The 15447-nt window shown below is 40.5% G+C and overlaps 1 long non-coding RNA gene across 5 annotated transcripts in view; it reads left to right on the top strand.

The window, feature by feature from the left end:
• LOC134355229 (uncharacterized) overlaps nt 1-15447 on the top strand; it is a 79051-nt gene that overhangs the window by 49147 nt on the left and 14457 nt on the right. Inside the window, exons 3-9 of one of the 5 annotated variants that reach the window (XR_010019993.1) lie at nt 3349-3381; nt 4510-4645; nt 6605-6685; nt 10872-11049; nt 11349-11559; nt 13146-13289; nt 13389-14065. This is a non-coding gene — a long non-coding RNA (uncharacterized LOC134355229). Of the gene's footprint in view, nt 1-3348; nt 3382-4509; nt 4646-6604; nt 6686-10871; nt 11050-11343; nt 11560-13145; nt 14066-15447 lie in introns of those variants that run through there. The other 4 variants (XR_010019992.1, XR_010019989.1, XR_010019990.1 and 1 more) reach the window with 4 other exon arrangements.

The following is a 15447-nucleotide window of genomic DNA, read 5'->3' as shown; positions in this document are numbered from 1 at the left end:
TGTCCGTATGTGTAGCTATGTAGTGGCTGTGAGGCTGGTATTGTGGCGGTGAAAAGTGCTGGGGGGGAGCCATCATATTCCTCATCATTGCAAACCCCTCTGCAACAGAGTTAGTCAGTTTTTCAATGTTCGTCGTCAGCTGGGTCATACTATCCGTGAACTCCCTGTCGGTTGCCTCATATGCTCCAGTTTGTTTTTTTAGTTTTTTTAAGTCCTCCTGCATGAGAGCCAACTGCTGTCCATCGTTTGGCAACTTCCTTTTAAGTTTTTCTAGTCTATAATTGGACAAGCGCACAGCAAGTATACCATTTCCTCTTCGCTTGTTTTCTGTAGATATGTCCTGCGCATGCCCAGTAGGAAGAGATTCACCTAAATACTCGTTTTAGTGGATGGAGGTATTTTCAAAAACACCTGGTGTGGACACCTATTGTTTTTACGCAAAACCGGCATTTTCAAAATTATCCGGTCTAGTGTGGATGTAGCCTAGACACTTCGTTCTAAGGCTCTTGAGGATAATTCTCAAAATCTGTATGGCATAAATGGCAGTGATGTTTCACTCCATAATGAGCTCAACACCTTTGAAACACAGTTTGAAGGGGAGAACACTACACCTGTGCAAATCCCCATTGCACTTAGTAACCCAGTGATCTCCATCTCAATGGCTGATGTTAGAATATCCTTCAAGAGGGTGAACCTTCGCAAGGCGTCAGGCCCTGATGGTGTATCTGGCATGGCACTTGGAGCATTCAAGGACATTTTCAACCTCTGACTGCTGTGGTCTGAAGTACTCATCTGCTTCAAAAGGGGATCAATCATTCCGGTGCCCAAGAAGAGCAGGGTTAACTGTTTCAACATCTATCACCTGGTTACACTCACATCTACTATCATGAATGCTTTGAAAGGTTAGCCATACTGTACATAGAACATAGAATATAGAACAATACAATAGAGTACGGGACCTTGGCCCATGATGTTGTTCTGAACTTTTAACCTACTCCAGGATCAATCAACCATTCCCTTCTTCAAAGCCCTCAATTTTTCTTTCATCCATGTGCCTCTCAAAGATTCTCTTATATGTCCCTATTGTATCTGCCCCCACCACCATCCCTGGCAAGGCATTCATGCACTTACCTCCATTCACCTTAAAATTATGCCCTCTCATAGTAACAAATTGCTACACCGAAAAAAGATGCTGGCAGTCCACCCTATGTCCCATCATCTTATACATTTCTAACAAATCACGTCTCATCCCCCTTTGCTCCAAAGAGAAAAACCTCAGCTCGCTCAACCTTTGTTCATAAGACATGCTCTCTAATCCAGGAAGCATCCTGGTAAATCTCTTCTGCAGCCTCTCTGAAGCTTTCACATTCTTCCTATAACTAGATGACTAGAACTGTACACAATACTCCAGGTCATGGCCAAAACTAACCAGTGCCTGAGCAAGGTACTGGGTCACTGCAATTTGTTTACAACCACAACAGGTCTACAGAGGGTGTGATCTCATTGGCTCTCCACTTGGCATTGAAGCACCTGGACAATGGCAGTCATACAGTATTCAACACCATCATCCCTTCAATTCCAATCATCAAGCTTCAAAACTCAGGCACCTGTACCTCTCTCGGCAACAGGATCTTTGCCTTCCTCATTGGGAGACAACAGTCAATGTGGATTAGTAATAACAATTCCTCCCCGCTGACAGTTTTGGATGCATGCTTAGCCCACTGCTCTGCTCTCTCCATACGCAAGACTGCATGGCTAGGTATAAATCAAATTCCATCTATAAGTTCGCCATCAAAATCACTGTTGTTCGCAGAATCTGAGACGGCATACAGGAGTGACATAGACCAATTGGTTGAGCGGTGTCACAACAGCAAACTTGCACTCAGCTTCAGCAAGGTGAGGGAACTGATTATGATTCTGGAGGGGGAAGTTGGGAGAACATACTCTAGTTGTTGCTGAGGGGGTCAGTGAAAAGGGTGAGAAACTTCAAATTCTGGACATCAGCAACTCAGAGGATCTATCCTGGGCCCAACACATTGAAGAAGGCATACCGGCAATCATACTTCATGAGAAGCTTGAGAAGAGTTGTTATGCCACCAAAGACCTAAGCAAATTTATACAAATGCAGGATGGAGAGCGTTCTGACTGGTTGTATCACCACCTGGTATGGAGACTCCAATGTGTAGGATCAAAAGAGGCTGCAGAGGGTGGTAGACCAGCCAGCTCCATCATGGGCGGAGTCCTCCCCGCCACTGAGAACATCTTCAAAAAAGGTGTATCCATCACTGAGAAACTTCACTATCCGGGACATGCCCTCTTCTCATTACTACCATCGGGGTGGAGGTATGGGAGCCTGAGCATGCACGCTTAACTTTTTTGGGAGCAGCTTTTTCTCCTCTGCCATCAGATTTCTGCGCTTGTTCCTCTTTTTCACTAGTTATTTATTTATTGAAACTTAAAGAGTCATTTTTAGGTCTCATGGCACTGCTGCTACCAAGAAACAACAAATTTCACGGCATATGTCGATGGTAATAAGCCTGATTCTGATACTGATTACTTCACACCGGAGCAGACACTTCCCAGGGAGCAAGAGAAGAGAGGGGAAAGCATTTTGAGGGGTAAATAACCTTTAATTTAAACATTTAAAGCTATTTATTACAACCTAATTCACCCCCACACTCTCCACAAATATTCTTCTTTATTTAAACTATCCTCAGAAAGCTTTTATAGAGTATCAAAAGGCCACAGAACAATCCCACTGGGATCATGTCAGCATCGGAAGGAGGCCACCTGTAGGATTTAATATCAAAGCAGCCCTCAGCTCGTGATCCACTCCCTCATTTCTGCACAGTACCTTCCATGCAGCTCAAAAGAACTATTTTTTCCCCTATTTTATTTTGCAGCAATCAAGCTTTCGAGGATTAAGTGGTTAGCTCCTTTTAAAGGAGGTTTTAGCAAGCAGATTTTTTTAGAATGGGGGAGGGGTGTTTAACTGAGGAATTCCTCCTTTTGAGGAGTTTGTACGCCTGTCACAGGCAGTCACGTTTGCAAGCATTAGACCATTCTTACATTAATCTGTGAGGAAAGCTGAGCTACAAAGATCACTTAACAATTTTTAGATTTGAGAAGACGAGAGAAGAAAGGCTAGCTAGCCGGTCTCACCCAAGGTTAAGTCTCATTTGAATTCAGCAATGCTGTCACCAAACAGCCATCAGTGATGCCAGGATTAATTAATACACTTCATCCTTCTTAAGTGCATTATTTACCATGGATTTTATTTCCATATTCAGCTATTGTAACCAAAACATAAATGTTACATGCAAAATACAGTTTGTGTTTTCTTTATAGGAACCATTGTTTAGCAGAGACCTGTGATAAAATGTAAGCCTATGTTCTGAAGACCTTTCCGAAATCAGATTTACCAATGTAAAACTAAATTATATTTGAACTTATTGAGTATAATGACAAAGTGATTTAAATGATATTTAGTTAACGAAGAACACCAAGAATACATTTTAGAAGGTGTCTTTGGATCTGCCAAAAAATATAATTTAGCTGAAATCAGCAATAATGCAAGTTTCTATAATACCTGATATCTCTACACTGGGACAAGTGTGCTTGTGCAAATGCATGTACTTATAATAACTGTTTAAATATTTCACTTTTTATTCTGTGTGCATGAATGATTTGCATGATTGGGCCTGTGTATGTCTGTCTGTGATTCTGAATGGGAGATACTTTAATTATTTGATCACAGGTAGTGTTGATTGGAAAGAGCAGGTACAGTAAATAATTGAGTTACCGTTTTGAACATGAGTATATCCGTGTGTTAGTACGTTAAGTACAAGTAATAAATAATGTTTTACCTGTGAGTGTTGTACTACTTTGAATCATAATATGCATGTCACCAGGCATAGAGCCCTAGAGCACTGCAGCTGGCCCTTTGCCCCATCTAGGCAGCTGACCTGTTTTTCTGTTTAGTCCCATCTACCCACACCTGGACATTAACCCTCCATACCCATCTCATCCAAGTACCTATCTAACTCACTTTAAATGTTGCAGTTGAACCTGCATCCACCACCTCTGCTGGCAGTCCTTTCCAACCTCGCACTGCCCTTTGAATGACGATCCCCTTAAGTGTTTTACTTTTTACTTCGGGTTCTAGTCCCACCCAATTTCAGGAGAAAAAATCTGCAAGTATTTATCCTATCTATACCATGTGCCCTGCTACTGAATGCATACTATTTTGAAAAAGTATTCAAAAGAGTATTCTCCTTTGAGAATATTGTTTTCCAATCTGCATTCAATCTGATTACAAAATTAAAGTCTGTGGAATTTGGGATTAACCTGTTCTTCATCTTCAACCAGTTTTGCGTTGACTTCTCCTTTAACTCATTTGTCCCATGATTCCAATCTTACAATACTATGTGACGACTGGTAGACCAATGACAGTGATTGTTTATCTCTTTCTACATCAAAGAAAGCATAACAGTGCCTCTACTTCCTCAGGAGCCTGCAGAGATTCGACATGTCATTAAAAATCTTGACAAAGTTCAATCGATGTGTGATGGAAAGAATACTGACTGGCTGCATTATGGCCTGAGATGGGATCACCAACACCTTTGAGTGGAAAATCCTATGAAAGGTAATGGATTCAGCTCATTACATCATGGGTAAAGCCCTCCCAATCACTGAGCACATCTACATGAAACGTTGTCATAGAAAAGCAGCATCCATTATCAAAGATCCTCACCACCCAGGCCATGCTCTTTTCTCACTGCTGCCATCAGGTAGAAGGTACAGGAATCTCAGGACTCACACCACCAGGTTCAAGAACAGCTACTACCCCTCAACCATCATGCTCTTGAACAAAAGGGGATAGCTTCACTCGTTGTATTTCTGATGTTCCGACAACCGATGGCCTCACTTTATCTTGTTATTTCATGCTCTCGTTATTTATTGCTATTTATTTATATTTGCTTTTGCACAGGTAGTTGTTCATTGATCCTGTTTGCAGTTACTGTTCTATAGATTTGCTGAGTATGTCCACAGGAAAAAGAATCTCAGGGTTGTATTTGGTGACATGTGTGTACTTTGATAATAAATTTTACTTTGAACATTCCAGGCTATCACTCTCATTCGCACTGCACTCTTCCATCACTCTGATATCTATTTACAAGACAGCCAGCCTGGTTTTCCTGGATGCTGATCTTGGTTTCATCAGCAATCTGAGGGTCTACTCTCCTGTCTGAACAGATTCCTTCTTCTCCAACCCTTTATCTCTTCCACCTATCACCTCCTAGCTACTCACATCAATCCACCTTCCCCCACCCTCTAACGATTCCCCCCCAACTTGGTTTCACCTATCACTTGCCAGCTTGAATTCCTTTCCCTCCCCCAACGTTCTTATTCTAGCCTCTTCCTCCTTCCTTTCTAGTCCTGATAAAGGGTCTAGGCCTGAAATGTCGACTCTTTATTCCTCTCAATAAATCCTGCCTGACCTATTGAGTTATTCTAGCATTTTGTGTGTGTTGCTTTGGATTTCCAGCATCTGCAGAATCCCTTGTGGAGGGTTCTGTAGCTATTTGAGATCATCATTTTCAAATTGAAAAGAACATATATTACCCAAAGAGATATATTAAAGGTATCAAAAGATACCAGCAAGTTACTTGGTTGGAATTGGTGTTCAGATTAAAAATAATTCAAGTGAGTGAAGGCATAGGCTGAGTGGCTTCTTTATTTTTCATAACCAGATGTGAATGAGTCTGGAAATACTCAGCTGGCCAGGCAGCAACTGTAGAAAGAGAAACAGAGTTAACAAAATAAGTTACTACCACCTTTCCTGCCTATTTGTACGTCTCTGGACGGGTTAGTCCAGTGAAGAGGCATCACGTGAGGAGCATCATGCACGAAGATTAGATTGCCCTCGGTGTATTCTGAGAGCCCAACTATTGTTGCTCTTTAATTTTTTTTTAATATTGCTGATGATTAGGTATATTTTGAAAGATTTGTGATTTTAAATATATTTTTTAAATAATTAGAACATTTTAAAATATCAAAAATTTAACTAAATGCTCTAAAAGAGGAGAAAATAAAATAAGTCAGCCACTAACCTGCATTTGGCATTTCTACAATCAGCAACTCCATTGAGATGAATGAGGTTTCATTCATATATCAGAACTCCCTGATATAGGGTAGAAAGTCCAGTTCATTTGCTCTCTTCAGTTCTCCACTGCTAGGCAAAGGAGAAAGTTAGATGTTTGTAGCAGACCACCAGGACATTTTGGGCGATGGCATATCAAAATGCATATAGAACATAGAACATAGAATAGTACAGCACATTACAGGCTCTTCAGCCCGCAATGTTGTGCCGACCCTCAAACCCTGCTTCCGATATAACCCCCCACCTTAAATTCCTCCATATACCTGTCTAGTAGTAGATGATATACAGTAGATGATTGAGGCACACTGGACATTGAATGCTGGCTGCTTTCTACAGAACTACCAGTTACAGGAAGGTATAACTCCACTCACTGTTTTGAGTTGATGGCTTTTCATGGAAGGTTGTAAACCTAAAACACAAACTCTGTTTTTCTCTTTACAGATGCTGAATGATCTGCTGAGGATATCCGACTTCTCAGGTTTCCAGTAGCTGCAGCAATTTAATATTTTGCTTTTGGAAGAGGTAAATCTATGTGGCCAACTAACATCAACCTATGTATATGGGTCTTCTGATACTACAGACTAACAACTGTTTTCCCAGCCTTGTTAAATAAAGAAAACAGAGATGTTTCAGAACAGGAATAGAATGTAAAAGATTTTTTTCAACCTCTCGGTCATAGTTCCATGCTCTTTTTTTCCATTAAGCTCTAATACTTTTGTTAAATATGCAGTATAGTATATATTTGGGGTAATGATGAAAAGCCACACAGAAAAAAACGCTTTGAAAATAATAATGCTGACATTTCAGTATACAGCATTATACTTATTAAATAATATTTTTAAAATCTATTTAAAAATGATCCTGAAGTGGTGTCACTTTCATCATAAAGATGAAATTCCCCTTTTAAAGCCTTTTCAGTGTGACAAATGTGTTTAGAAAGAATTCCTAAGATGAGTGTTTTCATGAAGGTGGATCCTTCTCTTCAAAAACAGTATTGATGATATTATATTTTCTTAATATTTCTTTTTTTCCAGTCTTTAATAAATACATTGTTGTCCATAACCTTATTTTGTTAGTTAGTGCAAAGAGCTGATCTGAGAGCCTTCTTGAAAAATAATGAAGCGTCTGTCACCTCACTGTCCTATTTCCCTGAAACACAAGGGATTTTTTTCCTAGATTTGATTTCTTTGACTGTTACTAAATGTAGTCTACAGAGGCCACCCTCTTTAATGCGATGTACAAAGTAATCATGCTTTCAGAAAGGTTTCATATGTTCCAACTTTTTATATTAACATTTTGCCACTGATGTAATTTGTGGATATTTTTTTTACTGCAGTAAATGGGATAATGCTCAAAGTTCAGAAATGCACTTGCTCAAATGAAGGGCATTGAAATCGTTTGCAACTTGCACTTTCTTTACAGGAAAAATCTTTCCGCTAGGACTCTTTGGTAAGTCAAGAGTGTAGTTGCAAACCTGAGCCATCTTAAAGGACAAAACATTCCATTCCATTCAGGATAAATGTGTTATTCGTACTAAGAGAGCCTTACTTTTCGCTGTTCTGTTGTTTGGTCAATTTATACACCAGCCCAGGTAGACTGAAACGACAGAGTGTCGGGTTCTGAGGCGAGAACTGATTTCACTTGCTCTCCCCAGTGGTCACTCCTCTCTCCATGGTGCTGAGACTATGAAGACTGCCCCAGGTGCTGTGCTCCATAAGACAAAGGAGCAGAAGTTGGCCATTCGGCCCATCGAGTCTATTCCGCCATTTTATCTGATCCATTTTCCCATTTAGTCCCACTTCCCCGCCTTCTCACCATAACTTTTGATGCCCTGGCTACTCAGATACCTATCAACCTCTGCCTTAAATACACCCAATGACTTGGCCTCCACTGCCGCCCATGGCAACATATTCCACAGATTCACCACCCTCTGGCTAAAAAAATTTCTGAACATCTCTGTTCTGAATGGGTGTCTTCAATATTTAAGTCATGCCCTCTCGTACTAGACTCCCCCATCATGGGAAACAACTTTGCCACATCCACTCTGTCCATGCCTTCCAACATTCGAAATGTTTCTATGAGGTCCCACCTCATTCTTCTAAACTCCAAGGAGTACAGTCCAAGAGCGGACAAACGTTCCTCATATGTTAACCCTCTCATTCCCAGAATCATTCTAGTGAATCTTCTCTGAACTCTCTCCAACATCAGCACATGCTTTCTTAAATAAGGAGCCCAAAACTGTGCACAGTACTCCAAGTGAGGTCTTACCAGCGCCTTATAGAGCCTCAACATCACATCCCTGCTCCTATACTCTATTCCTCTAGAAATGAATGCCAACATTGCATTCGCCTTCTTCACCACCAACTCAACCTGGAGGTTAACCTTAAGGGTATCCTGTACAAGGACTCCCAAGTCCCGTTGCATCTCAGAACTTTGAATTCTCTCCCTATTTAAATAATAGTCTGCCCATTTATTTCTTCTGCCAAAGTGCATAACCATACACTTTCCAACACTGTATTTCATTTGCCACTTCTTTGCCCATTCTCCCAATCTACCCAAGTCTCTCTGCAGACTCTGTTTCCTCAGCACAATTGGCCCCTCCACCTATCTTTGTATCATCAGCAAACTGAGCCACAAAGCCATCTATTCCATAATCCAAATCGTTGATGTACAACGTAAAAAGAAGCGGCCCCAACACGGACCCCTGTGGAACACCACTGGTGACCGGCAGCCAACCAGAATGGGATCCCATTATTCCCAATCTGTTTTCTGCCAATCAGCCAACGCTCTATCCACGTATGTAACTTTCCTGTAATTCCATGGGCTCTTACCTTGTTTAGCAGGCTCATGTGCAGCACCTTGTCGAAGGCCTTCTGAAAATCCAAATATACAACATCCACTACATCTCCCTTGTCTAGCCTACTTGTAATTTCCTCAAAAAAATTGCAATAGGTTTGTCAGGCAGGATTTTCCTTTAAGGAAACCATGCTGAGTTCTGCCTATCTCAGACATCCCACCTCTCCCGGAAGTTCCAGGAGTCTCCCGCATATTGATAGTGGCTCCCTGATGCCTGGAAATTATACACAATATCCCGCAAATCGATTTTTTTGAGAGGGAGAGGGAGAGCGAGAGCTAGCATCCTGATTGGTCTCTCTTCGTGCTAAGTAGACCCATCAGTTTTCTTTGTGGGTGGGCTTTACAGTCGATCTCAAAAATAATGACAGTGTTGCTCACTGCACTGTTTGCAACAGTGACTTTTCTATTGCCCATGGTGGGTTAAAATGTAAAAGACATGTTGAGGTGAGTTTAACAGGTGTCATTTGTTCATTAGCATAGCTAATGTTATTTAAACTAGCTGGCTGGCTGCTAAGGAGCTACTCTATTGATGTCCTATGTGATGACTCCAAACTCCCTGTAGACTTGCTTAAAGTTGTAATAGAATAAACATGATAATATAAGATAATATATGTACATATTTTAATGTCACATTTTCTGCATATACCCAACTTGGTTTACAGATTAGACAAAATCACTAAACAAAGTATTACATACACCCTTGGAGGTCGACGGGGGTGGCGGGCGGGGGGCGGTTGGTGGTGGAATATGGGGTTGCAGGGGGCGGGGCTGCTACCTCCCTGAAATGCGTGTTTGCAGGGTGGGATGTCTGCTATCTTGTCATATGCCTCCAGGTACTCCGTAACCTCATCCTTGACAATCGACTCCAGCAACTTCCCAACCACCGATGTCAAGCTAACAGGTCTATAATTTCCTTTATGCTTCCTTGCCCCCTTTCTTAAATAGTGGAATATCGTGCCTGCTAATAGGATGAACTGATAAGCGAGGCTTTGGGCCTACTCTTGGTTGCTCCAGGGTTCTGATCTGAGGACTCAATTTGGCTTGGGATGTTGTAGTTCGTTTCAATTGTTTGCATGATTTGTGCTTTTTTTTCTTTCTCTTGCACATCAGGTGTCAGTCTTTTATTTTTTTTTCTTTAATTGGGTTCTTTCAGGTTTCTTGCTTTGTGGCTTCCTGTGAGCAAACAAATCTCGAGGCTGATAATAAATGTACTTTGAATCTTTGAATATTCCATCAACATAGAAAGGCCAGGCAGCATCTAGAGATGCTGCCCTGCCTGCTGCGTTCACCAGCAACTTTTATGTGTGCTGCTTGAAATTCCAGCATCTGTAGATTTCCTCATGTTTGCATCAACATAGAAAAATACCATTCAGGTTCTTTGTAATCCAGGGCCCCATTTGCTCTCAGTGAAACATTTTGTCGCACAGTTTTAAATTTACGTCTCGTGCCCTGGTCAATTTTATGCCTTAGTCAACAAATTGTATGATCTTTGTTGCATTCTTGTTTGTGAGAGCTTGCTATGTCCAAATTTGACAGCAACAATCTTTTCATTATAATACTAACCCAACTTCAATAGTATTTCATTAATTGTTGAGTGTCACGTAGTCACGTAATGAATGGTGCTATATAATTGCAGATGTTTCTTTTTTATAAATGTATAGAAGCATTACCTACAGAATCTCCACGAAATCAGGAGTTCATATATGGAACAGCCTTGCTATGTAGGACCCTTTTTCAAAATCGACTGCTTATCACTGTCAATTATAAGGGGAGTCCTGCTTTCAGAATTAATTTATAAGATAAATGTCAACACCAATACTTTTTCAAAATCCACTGTCCCTACTCCAAACAGAGAAATCTTGCATGGTGTGGTATACCCCACTTTACCTTCATCAACACGAGAAATTCTGCAGGCGCAGGGAATCCAAAGTAATACAGGCACAATGCTGGAGGAACGCAGCAGGTCAGACAGCATCTCTGAGACTCTTCTTCAGGATTGGAAGGAAGGGGGAAGACACCAGAATAAAAAGGTAGGTGAGGGGAAGGAAGATAGAGAGAAGGTGATAAGTGAAGCCAGGTGGGTGGGAAAAGTAAAGGGCTGGAGAAGAAAAAATCTGATAGGAGAGGAGAGTGGATCATGGGAGAAAGGGAAGAAGGTGGGGATCCAGGAGGAGGTGATGGGCAGATGAGAAGAGGTAAGAGGCCAGAGTGGGAGCAGAAGAAGAGGGGAGGGAATATTTTTAACAGAAGGAGAAATTGATATTCATGCCATCAGGCTGGAGGCTACAGAGATGTAATATAACGTGTTGCTCCTCCACCTTGAGGGTAGTCTCATCATGGCGCAAGAGGAGGCCATGGACCAACATATTGGAACAGAAATGGGAATCAGAATTAAAATGTTTGGCTACCAGGAAGTTCTGTTGGTGGTTGGAGTGGAGGTGCTCGACGAAGCGGTCCCCAATTTACGGCGGGTCTTACCAACGTAGAGGAAACCGCATCAGGAGCAGCAGACACAATGGACGACCCTAGCAGATTCACAGGTGAAATGTTGCCTTACCTGGAAGAACTTTCCTTGTTGTTAATGAAGTGGAACAAAGTGGTTTTCATCAAAATGAAAATTAAAACTTATTTTAAAAAAAGATTTGCAATATATGAATTGGTGCCTCATGTTTTCTTATCATATGCAAAGATGCAATTCAGCCCATCAAATCTCTGCCAGCTCTCCCATACTTATATTCCCTTTTAACCTTTCACATGCTCACCAACTACCCCTGATCTCCACATGAAAATCCACCCATACTAGTTGTAATTTACAGAGGTCCATTAATTCTTCAGTGCATCTTTGGGCAGGGGGGAGAAACTTGCACTGTCAAAGGGACAGCGTGAAAATTCTATTTAAACAGCAGCTGAGATCAAGTGCAGACCCAGTTCACTGGAGCTGTCAGGCAGCAGCACTACCAGCTCTGCTACTGGATCTCCAGTAACATATCAGCTCTGCTAACAGGATGTGTGTTAAACTCCAGTTATAATATTATTTCACATTTGTATGCTATTCCAACCATGCTGCTCTGGTAGCAAATTTCTGGAATATAAAATTGACTCAGCTAAAATTTTAAGTCCAAGCCAACTATTCTCATCATTTCAATTAGAACGGAATTAGGATCATTTCTTCGTTTAGAGACATAGAGTGCTACAGCAAGGAAACAAGCCTTTTGGTCTATCTAGTCCATGGCTAGTCGCATTGACCTGTACCTGGACCGTAGCCTTCCAAGTCTCTCCTTCCATGTACTTATCCAAACTTCTCTTAAACATCATAATCAAATCCGCATTCACCACTTCCTCTGGCAGCTTGACCACACTCACACCACCCTTTCATAACGTTATCAATCTTCTATCTCTGCCCTTAACCACATTGACGTTCTAGTATGGGAGCAGCATAAGAAACATGGGAGCCGATTTATCCCTGCTAACATTTTTAAAAGAGGTACCACCATCTTATCCTAACAAAATAAGGAATTAAGGCCTTTGTGCGGGATTAGGACTGTTCTATTTGACTTTGATAAATTTATAAAACTAAATAGTAATAACCGCTCACTTTCCCTTGTAGGTGTCTTTTTTGATTCTAAAGCCACACATAAAGTTTATAAAATAGTATTTTATACTAATTGTGCCAAATCCTGATATGGTGTGATAAAGGCAACATGGTGAACATAGACTAAAAAAAGTGATGTATATGAGGAATTTCATGAATAGAATCAAATAACATTTTACCACAACTGAGATTAGTTATGGAAATTTGTTTACCGTGCATTGAAACCATTGATCAGATTGAATCGCATTAGATTATTAGGGCAATCTTCCCTGGTAAACTACATTCCATTTAGTATCCAAAGAGTTCATTTGCCACATGGGTAAATATTAAAAATCTTTTTTTTAATATATTGGTTTCCAATTCCCTTTTCCCTCAGAAGATTGGAACTATAGTTATGACACTGAAATGTTTAATGCATCATTGGTCCGGGAATCTATTGGGATATATTTAAATCTTTGGTAACAACCTATGAAAGTTTTAATATATAGTTATTTGTTAACCTTCCTGCATTAACTTGTACCCCTTCCATTTCAGAATTCCTGCCACAACACTAGGATAAATCTTACAGAAAAAAGTGGAAGTTAAGAAATTGTTTGTTCAGAAAGAAGTCAAAAGCAAAATCCTGCAATTGTTGGAAATCTCAAATACGAAAAAGGAAATGGAAGAAATGCTGTGCAGGTTAGGTAGCAAGTACAGAGAGAGAGAGAGAGATGAATTTTCAGGACAAGGACCTTTAATCAGTTTTATTGATTGCCAATTGTGTTTCTCTCTTCACAGTTGCACCTGACCTGCTGAATATTTCCAGCACGTTGTTTTATTTGAAAAAGCAATTCATTGGATTGAATTTTCCCAATCTTTCTCTACATCCCTGAAATCTTTCTTTTCCTATGGTATGTCTTATATCTTTTAAGAGTTAATATTGAATCTGCTTCTACCACCCTTTAAGTTGAAATAGTATCCTGTGAAATTCTTACTGCATCCGTCTTCGCTTTTATTGTTAACTTTTAAATCTAAAACCCCTAATGACTGATATTCTGTTAGTGGAAATTGTTTCTTTTTACTTAAATGATAAAAGCTCCACTTAATTTCAGAACCAGAATCAGTTTTATTATCACTGGCATATGTTGTGAAATTTGTTGTTTTGTGGCAGCAGCGCACTGCAGTGCATAATAATAAATACTATAAAATTACAATATGTATACAAAAAAAGAAAATTTAATTAAATAAGTAGTGCAAAAACTGAGAAACAAAATTCCTGAGGTAGCGTTCGTGGGTTCATTGTCCATTCAGAAATCCTGTGGCAGACGGGAAGAAGCTGCTCCCGAAATGCTGAGTGTGTGTCTTTAGGCTCCTGTACCTCTTGGATCAGCCATGACGAAATGGTGGAGCAGACTCGATGGGCCAGAAGGCCTAATTCTTCTCCTATGTTTTATGGCCTTATGGACTCTTCCTTGATGGTAGCAATGAGAAGAGGGAATGTCCTGGGTGATGGGGATCCTTAATGATGGATGCTGCCTTTTTGAGGCATCACCCTTTGGGGGTTTCCTGGATGTTGGGGAAGCTCGTGCCCACGATAGAGCTGGCTGAGTTTTTGACTTTCTGCCGCTTTCTCTGATCCTGTGCAGTGGCCCCACCATACCAGACGGTGATGCTCTCCACGGTACATCAGTAGAAACTTGCAAGTGTCTTTGCTGACAGACCAATCCTCCTCAGACTCTGAATGAAATATAACTGCTGTCGTGCCTTCTAGTTAACTGCATCAATATGCTGGGCCGAAGACTCTTAAATCTCCCATCAATTGTCTCTGCTCCAAGGAGAACCATCCCAGCAACTTCTGTCTCTCGGCAAAACAAAAGTTCATCACCCATTGGACAACTGCAACTTCAGGTCCACGATTTTCTCCTGAATGCTGCACTGGGCAAGAAACCAGCATCAGATCCTATTCAGAATATTGCCCCCAAGAGCAGCTTAAAAGTGAGATAGAGGAGAAAAGAAATTGGAAATATAATGCAACAGGCACCTCTAGAGGAATAGTGTCAAGCCTAATGTCTCCTAATTCACTACCACATATGTCAGCAACAGTGAGACAATGAATTATTTCAAATTCTTATTTGGCAGGAAGTGAATAAGGGACATGCCAGATGAAAATTTAAGGATTTTTTTTAACATAAGGAACACAATCATCGTACGTGTGTTTGTAAATAGAACACTACAGCCAGTGAAGGCCTTTTAGCCCATGGGGGAACAATATTGTTTGCTAACATCTCCATTACTATTACAGGAATAATATTAAAACAATGAAGAAACTGCAGCATAGGTTCCCTGAAATGTTCCAATAATATGGGATAAAAGTTAGAAAAGGTGCAGAATAATAGGATGGAGAAGTTCAATCAGTGATCTAATTGAAGGCTTGAGGTGATGGATATTTAGTGATTGGTGCTTTATATCAGTTAATGTCAGATAAAAAATTTAAGAAAGTCAGAAAAGTTGGTTTACATAAATGCCAAGTATGGGATTCATTATCCCCAACTGTAGCTGAAGCAGGTTCCAAAGGGAATGTGGAAGATGATTAAAGTTGAAGGAAATTTGAGAAAGAGTGATAGTAGACCAATTAGGGAGGGACAGTAGAGTAATTGGCTCAAACTGGACATGGATCAATGATCTGATATTAACATAATATTCCATTTGTCATTGCAATCTCTTCAGATGGATGACTTTACAAAGTGCTCAAAACTTGCCCTCTTTATAGTCTGCTATTCTAATTTTACTGTAAAAGATTATATAACCAATCACAACTATTGCCATTTATGAAGAGCAGATGCATTCTGTAAACAAA

The sequence above is a fragment of the Mobula hypostoma genome, chromosome 12 (assembly GCF_963921235.1).
Source record: "Mobula hypostoma chromosome 12, sMobHyp1.1, whole genome shotgun sequence".
Lineage (NCBI taxonomy): Eukaryota > Metazoa > Chordata > Chondrichthyes > Myliobatiformes > Myliobatidae > Mobula > Mobula hypostoma.
This window is presented reverse-complemented; position numbering and strand designations above follow the sequence as displayed.